This window comes from Stenella coeruleoalba (genome assembly GCF_951394435.1).
Source record: "Stenella coeruleoalba genome assembly, chromosome: 16".
NCBI classification, from domain to species: domain Eukaryota; kingdom Metazoa; phylum Chordata; class Mammalia; order Artiodactyla; family Delphinidae; genus Stenella; species Stenella coeruleoalba.
The window spans coordinates 67,330,719-67,345,503 of NC_137162.1; the positions used below are offsets into that span (position 1 = coordinate 67,330,719).

General features: G+C 38.9%; 1 protein-coding gene across 1 annotated transcript in view; it reads right to left on the reverse strand.

Annotated features, from left to right (window-relative positions):
- Positions 1-4,064: 4,064 nt before the first annotated feature.
- LOC307175489 (uncharacterized protein) overlaps positions 4,065-14,785 on the reverse strand; it is a gene marked incomplete at its 5' end in the record, with an annotated part of 32,438 nt that continues 21,717 nt past the window's right edge. Inside the window, one exon of the mRNA XM_079900597.1 lies at positions 4,065-4,622. The remainder of the gene's footprint in view (positions 4,623-14,785) is intronic.

Here is a 14,785-nt window from a genome sequence, read left to right on the forward strand (position 1 = left end):
GACCACAGAGTTAACTGATTTTTTCCTTTCATGTTAAAGGTTTGCACATTTATATTTATTAGATAATCCCAAAACCCTTGTTGTTTATTTTTAAGATGCTTTTCCCGTATATGCCAGTACACACCATTGAGTAGAGTTCCCTGTGCTATAAAGCAGGTCCTTACCAATACTTATCTATTTTATATATACTAGTGTGTATAGGTCAGTCCCAATCTCCCAATTTATCCCTTCCCCACTTATCCCCTGGTAACCATAAGTTTGTTTCCTATATCCATGACTCTATTTCTGTTGTGTAAATTAGTTCATTTGTACCTTTCTTTTTCTTTTCTAGATTCCTCATATGAGCAATATCAAATGATATCTGCCTTTCTGTGTCTGACTTGCTTCACTCAGTAGAACAATCTCTAGGTCCATCCATTTTGCTACAAAACCCTTAATTGTTAAGGATAACTCTCAATTTCTTCCAGTATCATCAGCAATTCTTTCTGGCAGACATGGGATAACACTTTCTAAACAGGAATATTGAGACCAAGGCTCCTGAGCTGCAAACAAACATAACATCATTCATATAGTGAAACCTTTGCACATCAAAGGATGAAAGCACTTGGTCTAAATCCCTTTGCACCCACTGCTGACAGAGGGCAGAGGAGTTTGACTCACTAATCTTCCTTACGTGCGCTTCTTCCTAATGGGGTATTCCATCTAAAACTTATAAGAAGCGGGAATGCATCATGGAACACACCAATCTCTACTACAGATTCTGAAGCAGCAAAGAAACAAAAACAAAAACATGATGAATCCATCCAAAGGGTTCTGTCCACAGTGTTACAATAGTTTCCCTCGCACTGTGAACCCGTTTCAAACCCTATCACTTGAACCTACTTTTATTTTTTTCAACAAACATAATGCTAAGCTGCAGTCACACGCTCCAGTAATATTACACTATCCCTTGTGCAAGTATGTAGGGATTTGAGGAGCTATGGGAGGCTATCATGAGAGGTTGCCTAGAGTAATAAGGACATTTCATTTAATGTTGGCTCTTCTCCCTAAGATGTCTGCTGTCCTCTTCTTTTTGTAGCTACTAGCATTGAGAAAGTGACCAAGATAAGGCCCTTCTCTTTTACTGCCCATGAATGCAGCTGTGATTAACCCCACAGACCTTGGTGCTTCCAGAATCCCCTGACCTACTGACCCTCCATGCATGGCATGACATGGATAAGGATGGTGACGTGTATACTTGTATAGAGCACGCTATAAAATTTTCGAGTCTTCCCTTCCTCATAATTCCAAAGAATAGATTTCTTTGGATATCTGCTTAATGCTGCTGGAGTTGGTACCTAAGTTGAGGGAGGTATCAGGGCACACAAAGAGAGAGGGAAACTTCACAGAAAATACAAGCAGATATATTTCTGTGTAGTTTCAAACAGCTTATTTGCTATATCAACCATGGTGACATGTTGACCCTTCCTCTTTCTGCTAGTAGTACAACAAATATAAAGGATATTTAGGCTGCTTGTTTTATCCCCACCTCTCTCAATTGTCCGCATTCACATATAGACAATGAAGGGCCCTTTCTACCATCTTAACCAACACTTGAGAACTAGAAAATGTCCAGATTTTCCCGGGTATTATTTTCATATTCCCCAATCAGGCCTATGAAGGAATCTCACCTATTGTGTTTAATGAAGTCATATCTCTGACAGCATCCCATCATCAACAAAACTGGAAAGAAATTTGAAGGGTCTTAGATTTTACCATATTTGAAATTCCAATATTTTAGCCTGACACGTTTTCAGATTTTAGAAAAACATATTTTAAATGAGACAAAAAATCATTTTTATGACACAAAAAGACAGCAATAGTTTTATAGTTTTATCTGTTCCACTTGCACACAAAAGTCTCATGGGGTCATGTAAGGCAGTCCTGTTGGGTGCTGTGCATGGTGCAAGTATGGATTACAGCTTAGGAATCTTAAGCTTCAGTCACCTGAAACTTTTAAATTAGGATGCAAGCAGTCCTGTCCAACATTTGAGCAGAGCAAGACACTGTCTTTATTTTATTTGTCAGGTAATTAATCTGTCTTTTGCCCCAAGGAGAGAAACAACTGGCACCTTCCATCAATGTGTTGTACAAAACTCTTTGAACACAGAGTGCAAGCAGAGACTGATACAAGGTGTGGAAAAAAAATGAGAGACCCTTGTGGCATTTTCTCCTAACTTATTGCAAACTCCCATTTAAAATGTGGGAATAATCAATCTTCTGAGGAAAAAGGCCCAAGGAAGGTTTTTGCTTCTGTGGAATAATGGGATTGCTAAAGATTTCAGGAGGCAAGACGAATTAGTGAGAATGACCATGAGAAATCAGAGAAAAGTCAGATCCATGGATGAAGTGATGTTTACCTCTGTGAATCAATAAGAAGTAGGAGCAAATGAAAAGAAAGCTGCATACAACATTTTCTGAATAAATGTAACCTTTCAGCTGTCATAGAAAAATGAATACTATGATACAACATATTTAGTTTAGAAAATTAACTTAAATTTAAAGCTTAATAATTAGATTTATTGAAGGAATGAAAACATATTTGTGGTTTAGAATAAATAATGTGTTCTGCTACAGATAAGAAGACTACATAAATAAATAGAAATAAGACTACATAAATAGGAAAATAACAAATTAGATGTTATTAACATTAAAAACTGACACGCATCTAAAGAAAGAGAAGGAGAGACAGAAAGAGAAAACAACTCATAGCAAGCATATATTAAAAGCTCCTAAATAAGAAGTCTTCGGATGTTAAAAAAAAAAGTCTTCAATAAGAAGATAATGTAATAGCAAAAATGGGGAAAATATACCAAAAGATATTTCAAAAAAGAGAGTACAGAATGTTAAGTAAACATATCAAAAGATGCTTGGCTTCTTAGTAGTCAATTAAATGCAAAAAAGTGATACCTGGAATTATCACTCACCAACCAGAAAGTTCAAATGAAAATGACAGGTATAATCAAGTTTCACAAGAATGTGTATAATCCTTGAATCTCATTCATTGCTGCTGAGGATGAAAAATCATACAAATGTTTTTTTTGTTTTTTTTTTTTTTTTGCGCAGTACGTGGACCTCTCACTGTTGTGGCCTCTCCCGATGCGGAGCACAGGCTCCGGACACGCAGTCTCAGCGGCCATGGCTCACGGGCCCAGCTGCTCCGTGGCATGTGGGATCTTCCCGGACCAGGGCACGAACCCGCGTCCCCTGCATCGGCAGGTGGACTCCCAACCACTGCGCCACCAGGGAAGCCCCATACAAATGTTTTGAAAATATTTAGAAATATCTAAAAAGATAAACACATGAAAGCTGTGACTCAAAAATCTTACTACTACATGTATACTGAACAATAATTTATACACACACCACCAAAGCTGAAGTTCTAGAGTTTATATACCAGTGCTATTCTCAATAGACACAAACTGAAAATCACTCATATTGTAATACACATTGGAATAAATTAATTAATAATTAAATATTTACACTATGGAATCCTATGCAACAGTGGCAATGCATGATCACAACAACAGGCAACCATATAGGCATATTCACAAGCAACATAAAATTTAAAAAGCCCAATCCAAAAGTGATTTTTACTATGCCATAACATTTATATAAAATACAAAATACAGGTAACATGATCTTTTTGTTACATACAAGAACAATATTAAACCTTAAGAGGAGTCACCTGAATGCGACCAGGGGGCATCTGAGTATCTGGCAATTTTCTGTGTCTTTATCTAGAAGCTATGTATAGAGTGTATTCAGATTCTGAATTTTCTGAAATTTGTCATTTCCTTACAAACCATGCATGTTTTTGGTTGTTTTTCATACATAACAAAAAGTAAAAACGATAGACTAGGGAAGGTAATTATATCAGCACTTTAATATCCATGCTTTTCAAGGTGGAAGTGAAAGGTATTAAATACTTGACATTGTGATTACTTCTTAAAAGTAAGCTGAAAATTTGAGATTAATAAATAAGACATACTTCTTCATATATAATCCTCAAACAGGAGGGGTAGAAAGGAGTATTATTTTTTTTATTTAATACCGAATCGTTAAGATAGAAAATAATGAAAACAGACTAAAAAAAAAAAAAAGAGCACACTGGACTTCCCTGGTGGCACAGTGGTAAGAATTTGCCTGCCAATGCAGGGGACAGGGATTCAATCCCTGGTCTGGGAAGATCCCACATGCTGCAGAGCAACTAAGCCCGTGTGCCACAACTACTGAGCCTGCGCTCTAGAGCCGGCAAGCAACAACTATTGAGCCTGCGTGACACAACTACTGAAGCCCATGCACCTAGAGCCCATACTCCACAACAAGAGAAACGACCACAAGGAGAAGCCCGTGCACCACGACAATGAGTAACCCCTGCTTGACACAACTAGAGAAATCTTGTGCAGCAACGAAGACCCAACGCAAACAAAAATAAATAAAATTAAATCTTTTGACTTCTGAGATGACTCACTCACATGGCTGTAGGTAAGAGGCCTCAGTTCCTTGCCACATGGATCTCTCCTTAGGGCTGCTTGAGTGTCCTCATGACATGGCATCTGGCTTATCCCAGGATGAGTGATCTAGCAGAAACCAAAGCAGAAGCTGCAATGTCTTTTACAACTTTGGAAGCTGCACTTTGTCATTCCTGCAATTTCTTATTAGTGAAACAGTCAGCCCTTTTCAAGTGCGAGGAGCCACACAGGTACATGAAGACTGGGAGATAATTAGGGGATAGTTGGGGCCATCTTGGAGGCTGGATACCAAAGTGGCTGACTAGCCAAAGACTGAATTTTGTTTTCTTCACTTATGGAGAGAAAATGGTTAGTGAATCTCATTGGTGGTCTTTGAGATGTACCAAAGCTACCTCTTGCTCTCACCGCCAGCCGTGTGGCTGACAGGGTCTTGGTGCTCTGGCCGGGTGTCAGGCCTGTGCCTCTCAGTTCGGAGAGCTGAGTTCAGGACATTGGTCTACCAGAGGCCTCCGGCACCTTGTAATATCAAACGGCGAAAGCCTCCCAGAGATATCCGTCTCAACGCTAAGACCCAGCTCCACTCAGAGACCAGCAAGATCCAGTGCTGGACATCCCATGCCAAACAACTAGCAAGACAGGAACGCAGGCCCACCCATTAGCAGAGAGGCTGCCTAAAATCATAATAAGGCCACAGACACCCCAAAACACAACACCGGATGCGGACCTGTCCACCAGAAAGACAAGATCCAGACACACCCACCAGAACACAGGCACCAGTCCCCTCCACCAGAAAGCCTACACAACCCACTGAACCAACCTTAGCCACTGGGGGCAGACACCAAAAACAACGGGAACTACGAATCTGAAGCCTGCGAAAAGGACACCCCAAACACAGTCCCCAAAGCCAAATGAGAAGACACAGAAACACACAGCAGATGAAGGAGCAAGGCAAAATCCCACCAGAACAAACAAATGTTGAGGAAATAGGCAGTCTACTGGAAAAAGAATTCAGAGTAATGATAGTAAAGATGATCCCAAATCTTGGAACTGGAATGGAGAATATACAAGAAACGTTTAACAAGGACCTAGAAGGACTAAAGAGCAAACAAACCATGATGAACAACACAACAAATGGAATTAAAAATTCTCTAGAAGGAAACAATAGCAGAATAACGGAGGCAGAAGAATGGATAAATGACCTGGAAGATAAAATAGTGGAAATAACTACTGCAGAGCAGAATAAAGAAAAAAGAATGAAAAGAATTGAGGAAAATCTGAGACACCTCTGGGACAACATTAAACACACCAACATTCTAATATAGGGGTCGCAGAAGTAGAAGAGAAAAAGAAAGAGACTGAGAAAATATTTGAAGAAATAATAGTTGAAAACTTCCCTAATATGGGAAAGGAAATCATTAATCAAGTCCAGGAAGGGCAGAGAGTCCCATACAAGATACACCCAAGGAGAAACATGCCAAAACATATATTAATCAAACTATTCAAAATTAAATACAAATAAAAATATTAAAAGCAGCAAGGGAAAAACAACAAATAACATACAAGGAAATCCCCATAAGGTTTACAGCTGATCTTTCAGCAGAAACTCTGCAAGCCAGAAGGGAATGGCAGGACATATTTAAAGTGATGAAAGGGGAACAGCTACAACCAAGATTACTCGACCCAGCAAGGATCTCATTCAGATTTGACAGAGAAATTAAAACCTTTACAGACAAGCAAAAGCTAAGAGAATTCAGCACCGCCAAACCAGCTTTACAACAAATGCTAAAGGAACTCCTCTAGGCAGGAAACACAAGAGAAGGAAAAGACCTACAATAACAAACCCAAAACAATTAAGAAAATGGTAATAAGAACATACATATCAATAATTACCTTAAATGCAAATGGATTAAATGCTCCAACCAAAAGACATAGACTGGCTGAATGGATCCAAAAACATGACCAGTAAATATACGGTCTACAAGAGACCCACTTCAGACCTAGGGACACATACAGACTGGAAGATAGGGGATGGAATAACATATTCCATGCAAATGGAAATCAAAAGAAAGCTAGGGTACAATTCTCATATCAGACAAAAAAAGACTTTAAAATACAGACTATTACAGGAGACAGAGAAGGACACTACATTGATCAAGGGATCAACCCAAGAAGAACTTATAACAATTGCACATATTTATGCACCCAACAAAGGAGCACCTCAATACATAAGGCAAATGCTAACAGCCATAAAAGGGGAATTCGACAGTAGCACAATCATAGTAGGGGACTTTAGCACTCCTCTTTCACCAATGAACAGATCATCCAAAATGAAAATAAATAAGGAAACACAAGCTTTAAATGATACATTAAACAAGATGGGCTTAATTGATATTTATAGGACATTCCATCCAAAAACAACAGAATACACTTTTTCTCAAGTGCTCGTGGAACATTCTCCAGGATAGATCATATCTTGGGTCACAAAAAAAGCCTTGGTAAATTTAAGAAAATTGAAATCGTATCAAGTATCTTTTCCGACCACAATGCTATCAGACTAGATATCAATTACAGGAAAAGATCTGTAAAAAATACAAACACATGGACGCTAAACAATACACTACTTAATAACCAAGACATCACTGAAGAAAGCAAAGAGGAAATAAAGAAATACCTAGAAACAAATGACAATGAAGACCCAAAACCTATGGGATGCAGCAAAAGCAGTTCTAAGAGGGAGGTTTATAGCACTACAATCCTACCTCAAGAAACAAGAAACATCTCAAATAAACAAGCTAACCACACACCTAAAGCAATTAGAGAAAGAAAGAAAAAAAACCCCGAAGTCAGCAGAGGAAAGAAATCATAAAGATCAGATCAGAAATAAATGAAAAAGAAATGAAGGAAACAACAGCAAAGATCAAAAAAACTAAAAGCTGGTTCTCTGAGAAGATAAACAAAATTGATAAATCATTAGCCAGACTCATCAAGAAATAAAGGGAGAAGACTCAAATCAATAGAATTACAAATGAAAAAAGAGAAGTAAAACTGACACTGCAGAAATACAAAGGATCATGAGAGATTGCTGCAAGCAACTATATGCCAATAAAATGGACAACCTGGAAGAAATGGACAAATTTTTACAAAAGCACAAGCTTCCAAGACTGAAACAGGAAGAAATAGAAACTATAAACAAACCAATCCCAAGCACTGAAATTGAGACTGTGATTAAAAATCTTCCAACAAACAAAAGCCCAGGACCAGACGGCTTCACAGGCAAATTCTATCAAGCATTTAGAGAATAGTTAACACCTATCCTTCTCAAACTCTTCCAAAATATAGCAGAGGGAGGCTCTCCCAAACTTATTCTATGAGACCACCATCTCCCTGATATCAAAACCAGACAAAGATGTCACAAAGAAAGAAGACTATAGGCCAATATCACTGATGAACATAGATGCAAAAATCCACAGCAAAACACTAGCAAACAGAATCCAATAGCGCATTAAAAGGATCATACACCAAGATCAAGTGGGGTTTATCCCAGGGATGCAAGGATTCTTCAATACATGCAAATCAATGTGATACACCATATTAAAAAACTGAAGGATAGGGCTTGGCTGGTGGCGCAGTGGTTGAGAGTCTGCCTGCCGATGCAGGGGACACGGGTTTGTGCCCCGGTCCGGGAAGATCCCACGTGCTGCAGAGCGGCTGGGCCCATGAGCCATGGCCGCTGAGCCTGCACGTCCGGAGCCTGTGCTCCACAACGGGAGAGGCCACAACAGTGAGAGGCCCGCGTACTGCAAAAAAAAAGAAAAAAGGAAAAAAAACCCTGAAAGATAAAAACCATATGGTCATCTCAATAGATGCAGAAAAAGCTTTCGACAATATTAAACACCCATTTATGATAAAAAAAAAAAAGCCTCCAGAATGTAGGCATAGAGGGAACTTTCCTCAACATAATAAAGGCCATATATGACAAACCCACAGCCAACATCGTTCTCAATGGTGAAAAAGTGAAAGCATTTACACCAAGATCAGGAACAAGACAAGGATGCCCACTCTCACCACTATTATTCAACACTCTTGGAAATTTTAGCTACAGCAACCAGAGAAGAAAAAGAAATAAAAGGAATTCAAATCGGAAAAGAAGTTAAGCTCTCACTGTTTGCAGATGACATAATACTATACATAGAGAATCCTAAAAATGCTACCAGAAACCTACTAGAGTTAATCAATGAATGTGGTAAGGTTACAATATACAAAATTAATGTACAGATATCTCTTTCATTCCTATACGCTAAAGATGAAAAATCTGAAAGAGAAATTAAGGAAACACTCCCATTTACCACTGCAACAAAAAGAATAAAATACCTCGGAATAAACCTACCTCAGGAGACAAAAGTCGTTTACTCAACAAACTAAAAGACACTGATGAAAGAAATCAAAGATGACACAAACAGATAGAGAAATATACCATGTTCTTGGATTGGAAGAATCAACATTGTGAAAATGACTATACTACCCAAAGCAATCTACAGATTCAATGCAATCCCTATGAAACTACCAATGGCATTTTTCAGAGAACTGGAACAAAAAATTTCACAATTTGTATGGAAACACAAAAGACCCTGAACAGCCAAAGCAATCTTGAGAAGAAAAACAGAGCTGGAGGAATCAGGCTCCTTGACTTCAGACAATAGTACCAAGTTACAGTAGTGAGGACAGTATGGTACTGGCACAAAAACAGAAATATAGATCAATGTAACAGGAGGGAAAGCCCAGAGATAAACCCATACACATATGGTCACCTTATTTTTGATAAAGGAGGCAAGAATATACAATGGAGAAATCACAGCCTCTTCAATAAGTGGTGCTGGGAAAACTGGACAGCTACAGGTAAAAGAATGAAATTAAAAGACTCCCTAACACCATACACAAAAATAAACTCAAAATGGATTAAAGACTTAAATGTAAGGCCAGACACTATAAAACTCTTAGAGGAAACCATAGGCCGAACACTCCATGGCATCAATCACAGCAAGATCCTTTTTGACCCACCTCCTAGAGAAATGGAAATAAAAACAAAAATAAACAAATGAGACCTAATGAGACTTAAAAGCTTTTGCACAGCAAAGGAAAACGTAAACAAGATGAAAAGACAACCCTCAGAATGGGAGAAAATATTTGCCAACGAAGCAACTGACAAAGGATTACTCTCCAAACTTTACAAGCAGCGCATGCAGATTGATATCAAAAAAACAAACAACCCAATCCATAAATGGGCAGAAGACCTAAATAGACATTTCTCCAAAGAAGATATACAGATTGCCAACAAACACATGAAAGAGTGCTCAACGTCATTGATCATTAGAGAAATGCAAATCAAAATTACAATGAGGTATCACCACACAGAGGTAAGAATGGCCATCATCAAAAAAATCTACAAACAATAAATGCTGCAGAGGTGTGGAGAAAAGGGAACCCTCTTGCACCGTTGGTGGGAGTGTAAATTGATACAGCCACTATTGAGAACAGTATGGCGGTTCCTTAAAAACCTAAAAATAGAACTACCACTACCATATGACACAGCAATCCCACTACTGGGCATATACCTGGAGAAAACCATAATTCAAAAAGAGTCATGTTCCACAATGTTCATTGCAGCTCTATTTGCAATAGCCAGGACATGGAAGCAACCTAAGTGTCCATCAACTGATCAATGGATAAAGAAGTTGTTGCACATCTTCAATATGTAATGGAATATTACTCAGCCATAAAAAGAAATGAAATTGTGTTATTTGTAGTGAGGTGGATGGACCTAGAGTCTGTCATACAGAGTGAAGTAAGTCAGAAAGAGAAAAACAAATACTGTATGCTAACACATATATATGGAATCTAAAAAAATAGGAAAAAATATGGTTCGGACGAACCTAAGGGCAGGACTGGAATAAAGACACAAACATAGAGAATGGACTTGAGGACATGGGGAGGGGGAAGGGTAAGCTGGGACGAAGTGAGAGAGTGGCATGGACTTATATATACTACCAAATGTAAAATAGATAGCTAGTAAGAAACAGCTGCATAGCACAGGGAGATCAGCTCAGTGCTTTGTGACCACTTACAGGGGTGGGATAGGGAGGGTGGGAGGGAGATGCAAGAGGGAGGAGATATGTCAATATATGTATATGTACAGCTTGTTCACTTTGTTATAAAGCAGAAACTAACACACCATTGTAAAGCAATTATAGTCCAATAAGATGATATAAATAAATAAATAAAAAATAATTTATTCCCCTCCAATTAGATCTTTTTAAAAAATAAATAAAACAGAGCACTCAATAACATCGTAACTCTAAACCTAAGTATTTTCAGTACTATAGTAAATGTAACTGGATTAATATCTTCTATTAAAGTGTAATTTTTTATATTATGTGCAACTACATTTTTTCACAATATACAGGTAAAATAAAAGAATTACGTTAGAAAGGAGAAAACATTCCATGTATTTAAAAACAATAAAACAGTAAGCATATAATATCTTGCTTATAATAACCATATAATAAGCATCTTAGATAAAGTAGTCTTTAAGTTCAGAACAATTTGTCATTACTGTAATTAGTATTATTATCCCAATTTCTTAAAAATATTTCAATACTTTTTCTATTTGAAAAAATATTTTAATATTTTTTTCTTCACTCTTTTGTTGTCTAATACATGGTAAGTATTTAGGTGCTAACATAACCTAAAAATATATGTTCCTTTTTTACAGCCGAACAAAACTGAATCAAGAAGCAATAGATAACTTGAACATACTGATCACTAAAAGCAAAATAGAATCTGTAATTTAAAAAAACTCCCTACCAACAAAAGTCCAGGATCAGATGGTTTCACAGGCAAATTCTACCAAATATACAAAGCAAAACTTACCCTGATTCTTCTCAAACTCTTCGAAAAGATTGAAGAGTAAGGAATACTTCCAAAGACATTCTATGAAGCCACCATCACCCTGATATCAAAAACAGATGGGGGGCACTTCCCTGGTGTCACAGTGGTTAAGAATCCATCTGCCAATGCAGGGAACATAGGTTCGAGCCCTAGTCTGGGAAGATCCCACATGCCTCGGAGCAGCTAAGCCTGTGTGCCAAAACTACTGAGCCTGCACTCTACAGCCCAGGAGCCACAACTACTGAGCCTGATAGCCACATCTGTTGAAGCCCGCGTACCTAGAGCCCATGCTCTGCAACAAAAGAAGCCACTGCAATGAAAAGCCTCCACACCACAATGAAGAGTAGCCCCCGTTCACCACAACCAGAGAGAGCCCGTGCACAGCAATGGACACCCAATGCATCCAAAAATAAAGAAAGAAAGAAATTTACTAAACAAACAAACAAAAACAGATGGGGACTCTTCTGGTGGTCCAGCAGTTAAGATTTCGCCTTCCAGTGCGGGGTGTGGGGGCAGGTTCAATCCCTGATGGTGGAGCTAAGATCCCACATGCCTCACAAACAAGAAACGAAAACATAAAACAGAAGCAATATTGGAACAAATTCAATAAAGACTTTAAAAAAAACAAACACACAGAGAAAGACACTACCAAAAAAAAATTGCAGGCCAATATCTTTGATAAATATAGATGCAAAAATTCTCAACTGAATATTAGAAAACCAAATCCGACAACACATAAGAGGATCATACACCATGAACAAATGTGATTCACCCACGGGTCACAAAGTTGTTTCAACATGTGCAAATCAATCAACATGATACACCCCATCAACAAAGGAAAAACACAAAACAAATGATCATCTCAATAGATTCCAAAAAAGCATTTGAAAAATTTCAACATCCATTCATGATAAAAACACCTACCAGGGCTTCCCTGGTGGCGCAGTGGTTGAGAGTCCGCCTGCTGATGCAGGGCACATGGGTTCGTGCCCCGGTCCGGGAAGATCCCACATGCCGCGGGGCGGCTGGGCCCGTGAGCCATGGTCGCTAAGCCTGCGCGTCCGAGGCCTGTGCTCCGCAACGGGAGAGGTCACAACAGTGAGAGGCCCGCGTACCGCAAAAAACAAAACAAAACAAAACAACACTTACCAAGGTGGGTATAGAGGAAACATATCTCAACATAATAAAAGCTATTTATGACAAACCCACAGCCAATATAATACTCAATGTTCATAGACTGAAAGCCTTCCCCCTAAAATCTGGAACAAGACAAGGATGCCCACTCTCACCTCTTCTCTTCAACATAGTATTGGAAGTCCTAGCCACAACAATCAGACAAGAAAAAGAAATAAAATCTAACCACATTGGAAGGGAAGAGGTAAAGTTGTCATTATATGCAGATGACATGATAATATATATAAAGGAAACCCTAAAAGTTCCACACAAAAACTACTAGAACTGATAAACAAATTCAGCAAAGTAGCAGGATACAAGATTAACATACATAAATTGGTTGCATTTCTTGGTTTTTCTTTTCTTTTTCTAAATTTATTTTGGCTGCATTGGGTCCTCATTGCTGTGCACGGGCTTTCTCTAGTTGTGGCCAGTGGGGGCTAGTCTTCGTTGTGGTGCGCAGGCTTCTCATTGCAGTGGCTTCTCTTGTTGCAGAGCACGGGCTCTAGGCACGCGGGCTTAAGTAGTTGTGGCACACGGGCTCAGTAGTTGTGGCTCACGGGCTCTAGTGTGCAGGCTAAGTACTTGTGGCACACAGGTCTAGTTGCTCCACGGCATGTGAGATCTTCCTGCACCAGGGCTGAAACCCATGTCCCCTGTATTGTCAGGCAGATTCTCAACCATGGAGCCACCAGGGCAGTCCCTGGTTGCATTTCTTTACACTAACAATGAAATACCAGAAAGAAAATGTAAACAAGCAATCCTTTTAAAAATGGCATCAAAAAATAAAATACTTAGGAATAAACCTCACCAAGGAGGTGAAAGATTTATATGTTGAGAACTACAAAACATTAGTAAAGGAAACTGAAGATGATTCAGAGAAATGGAAAGACATCCCACACTCTTGGATGGGAAGAATTAATACTGTTAAAATGGCTATACTACCCAAAGCAATCTACAGATTTAATGTGATGCCTATCAAATTGCCCATGACATTTTCCCCAGAACTAGAACAAATAATCCTAAAATGTATCTGGAACCATAAAAAGTCAGAACTGTCAACACAATCCTGAGGAAGAACAAAGCAGGAGGCATAACCCTCCTAAACTTCAGACAATACTACAAAGTTACAGTAATCAAAACCGCATGGTATTGGCACAGAAAGAGATACATGAATCCATGGAATGGAATAGAGAGCCCAGAAATAAACCCCCACACCTATGGTCGATTAACCTTCGACAAGGGAGGCAAGAATATACAATGGGGAAAAGATAGTCTCTTCAGCAAGTGATGTTTTGAAAGTTGGACAGCCGTATTCAAATCAGTGAAGTCAGAACATACCCTCACACCATACACAAAAATAAACTCAAAACGGCTTACATGCTTAAATATAAGATAGGACACCTTAAAACTCCTAGAAGAGAACATAAGCAAAACATTCTCTGACATAAATCATACCACAGTTTTCCTAGGTAGTTCTCCCTAGGCAGTACAAATACAGTAAGTCACCTACATACGAACCTTCAAGTTGCAAACTTTCAAAGATGCAAACGTCCATTCCCATGTCCAATCATGTAAGTTAGTTCACGTGTCTGGCATACATTGTCATGTGCGTGCATCCTCTATAAGTGGTTGTGCTTTTGTGTACTTTACAGTACTGTATAGAGTACAGTAGTACGGTACCTTTATTTCAAGCCCAAGATGTCTGGAAGCAACCGTGAAAGCAGCGGTGATGTAGCTGCTACTGTTAAGAAGGGCCAAGCGATAATAACGGAAACAAAAGTGAAAGTAATTGAGAGAGTGGAGCAAGGCAAAAAGATGTTAGACATCGCTCATTCTTATAACATGAATCATTCAATCATTGGCACGAATCTAAAGAACAAGGACAAGATCATGGAACATGTGAAATCTGCTGTGCTGACGATGTTGACAAAATATCGAAGCAGCATGGAAAAGTGATGGAGGAGAGGGAGAAACTTCTCAGTGTGCAGATGCAGGACCAACGTCAGTGCTGAGTCCTGCTCAGCTTAATAAATGTGCTGATTCAAGAGAAAGCTAAAAGCCTTTATGAAGACTTGAAGAAGAAAAACGGCAAAGAATCAGAGGGCACATCTTTTAATGCCAGCCATGGCTGCTTTCATCGGTTCAAGGCT